Source organism: Nicotiana attenuata, unplaced genomic scaffold (genome assembly GCF_001879085.1).
Source record: "Nicotiana attenuata strain UT unplaced genomic scaffold, NIATTr2, whole genome shotgun sequence".
Classification (NCBI taxonomy): domain Eukaryota; kingdom Viridiplantae; phylum Streptophyta; class Magnoliopsida; order Solanales; family Solanaceae; genus Nicotiana; species Nicotiana attenuata.
The window spans coordinates 22,616-26,076 of record NW_017675590.1 but is presented as its reverse complement, the minus strand read 5'-3'; positions in this window follow the sequence as shown (position 1 = coordinate 26,076).

Genomic DNA, 3,461 nt, shown 5'->3' with positions numbered 1-3,461 from the left:
TTCTTTTGTAGTTTAGGAACTTTTGGGCGAGGAAAGATTAGAAATAGGATCCCTTGACTCCATGGTACTTTGAATAGAGATTGCTTTGGTGTGACACTTAGGCTCATTAGTTGACTCTAGCAATAAAGCCTTAAATTGTGTGTTCTTGAGTTGGCTTAAGCACTTTGAGCAGAGTGTCGGATGGTCCTAACTGAATTGAGTCATGTGCCATGTGTGAGTAAGGCTTTGTGTATTCTATGCTAACACTCAATGCCTAGAACTTGCCCTGTGTGTGTACGAAGCGAAATGGTAGTCTTAATTGGTCTGAAAATTATATGGGCGTTTCCTTGTTGAACCTATATATATATGTTTATAACCACCGGAGTGTATATATCCTAGTTAACCCCTTTGAGCCTGTAACTCTGTTTCCTTGACAACCACATTACAAGCCTTACGCAAGTTTTGAAGTACCAATCTATTTGAACCCTATCACCTCTTAGAAGCACTTGAATTGTAATGAATATGGAAAAGTTAAAGTGTGGGGTGTTTGGTTGTGCTTTCGAGTGGAACCAAGAAGACATAAAAACAAAAGGGGCTAACTATGTGATAAACAATATTAGAAGCCACAAGAATCTAAAAAAAAAGAGAGAGAAAGAACAGACCGAGCTGAATAATTTTTACAAGAACAAGTCTCAAAATGGTAGCGGTCTTCAAAAGAGAAAGCGTGCTTAAAGAAGTAGGGGATTTAACTCAAGGATGTAAAGGTGGAATGAAGGTTTGATAAAGGTATGGGCTTAAAAGTGGAAAGTGTATTGAAGTTCTTAGGGAGGTGTAGTCACTATACCCATATGTATCCTACCTGTCCCGCAGCCAACATTACAACCAAATAAAGTCCTACTTGATTCTAGACCAATTTGGGCTCGATTAGTCGAGTATTACATTACGGGCAAGCCTATGGTGCGTTGTTTGTGGCATAAGAATTTATTTCTGAGGGTGAGTGAAATCTTATGTGTTTGAATTCCTCAGCGTGTGAATTATAATGATATGACACAAGTCTCTTTTGTGGTGAGTAGGCACACGATTCATGAAGGAAAGGTAAGTCTGGACCTCTGACTGAAAGTATTGAAGCCGGTTAGGGACATTACGTGGATAGAGAGGGAGTCCACTCTTGAGGTTAGGAGGTTACACTAAGGTAGTCTATCTATGTGAATCATTCTTGGTATAAAGAGTAGGGAAATGACCCAGAGATGATTAGGCCTATAGCGTGTGGTTTCGTTGCTAGAGGACTAGCAACGATTTAAGTGTGGGGTTTTGATAGTAGCATATATTACGCGATGTAGATGCTATTTATGCTCTAAATTAATCATACCTTATTAATGATTTAAGTGCTAAATGATAACGAAATACTCTAATTGAGGTTTTTATGCTTTGCAGGAGCTACTCCGAGTTAGAAGGAGGATATAGAGTGTTTTGGGGTAAAATATGAAGATACTAGGCCAATCGAGAAGAGTCCGGATGAAAATGAGCAAGAAAAGGCGAAGAAAAGCTGGGCAACAGTCCACCGCGACCGCGGTCGTGCCGCGGCTGGAATGCGGTGGAAGAAAAGCGGAAGACAGAATGTTTGTAAATCACCGCGGTCGCGCCGCGGTTGTCCCGCGACCGCGGTCGATCTGGAGACAGCCAAGAAGTTTAAGGGCTTAAGTGCAAAACGTGGGAAACTTATCCTAACGGTAAATAAACTCAACAAACTCGCCCAAGTCAAGGTTAAGCTTGTTTTTAGACTGAATTGGAGGCAAGAACAAGTGTGAGAAGATCAAGACACCATTAGAGTTTTTCATTCTTCTTCTTGTTATCATTATTTTGTGAACTATGAATTATTTTATGTTTTTATCTTCTTTTCCCATGAGTAGCTAAACTTTAATCTACGGTTGATGGAACCAATTGTTAGATGAAGTTTGGACTCAACTTTGTTATAATCGAGCCGGGTTTATTATATGATTGTTGAACTATGTTTTGTATGGTGATTAATTGAATGGGCCCTCGATTAATCGTGTCTAATTGCCCTGTGTTGCTTGAGAAAGAATACACTTTTGTGTAATTGAAGAGATTCATTACTTGAATTTAAAAGTGGGGTTAGAGATAACGAAACTTTGGTGGGATAATTCAGTGCTGCATAAATTTTGCAGCTAGAGTAGTTCGAGAGAATGCTCTAGTAAATTATCGTAGTTGATTGAGAGATAATCGCGGTAACCCATAGCTCAAAATCCTCACTGTATCACGGCGAGATTATAGCAAAAGAGTTCAGAATTAAGCTAGCTATTGGGGAAATCAATACCCTAGATCTTTTTACCATCGAATTATCTTTAATTTAGAATATTGTTAGTTTTAATATCCTTTTACATTAGTTAAACAAATCTCCCTGTTTATTGATAAAAATCTTGCATCTGGAAATTGGTTGAACTTGTATTAACATCACTAATAGTTGTAATAGATAGGTTAGTTCCCTGAGGATTCGTCTCAGGACTTGAAAAACCGGATTATATTTGCAACGACGCTTTGTCTTTTATAAGGCATAGTTGGGCGTGATCAAATTTTGGCATCATTGCCGGGGAGCTAACAGTGTTATTTATTGCAACTTAGAAGTAGTGCTAGAATAATTAGTTTAGATCAATTTTCTACGGTGTTAAATAACATTTCATTGAAATTCTCACGTTTGAACTCTTGTTTGATTCAGGTGTATGCCTAAAAATTCTTCGAGGACCGGTGAACTGCTTGAAGGACTCTCAGACCCCGAGAAAACATTCAGGGCATTAAACCGTGCCAACAAGAAGAACAAACAACCACAACAAACACACCAACTTATAACTGAAATGGACAACAACAGGGAAAACATCAATGTGCCAAACGACGCAGTGGTGGCGCCTCTTGTGCCAGAAGCTGCACTTTATGATTGGGCACAACCAACAGCTGACAACCTGGCCAGCGCCATTGCTGTGCCCCAAATACAAGCGGAGACATTCCAGATCACCAACAACATGCTGGATCTTTTGCAGAATAAGGGATTGTTCTCCGGGTCACATATTGAAGACCCTCAACAACACCTGAAATTTTTTTGTCAATTTGTATGACCCAAAGGCAGCCAAATGTGACCCTAGAAGCCATCAAGCTGTTACTGTTCCCGTTCTCTATGACTGGGGAAGCTCAGACTTGGCTAAATAAAAAGCTGCCTTTTGCCTTGCTAGGCTATCGCACTACTGTCCGCACCTCAATAGGAGCAACCCCTTACTCATTGGTATATGGAACTGAGGCCGTAATACCCGCAGAGGTTGAGATCCCGTCCCTCCGAATCATTGCTGAGGCAGAAATTGATGATGATGAATGGGTTAAAACCCGCTTGGAACAATTGAGTCTGATTGACGAGAAACGACTGGCAGCGGTATGTCATGGTCAGTTATATCAACAAAGAATGGCAAGAGCATATA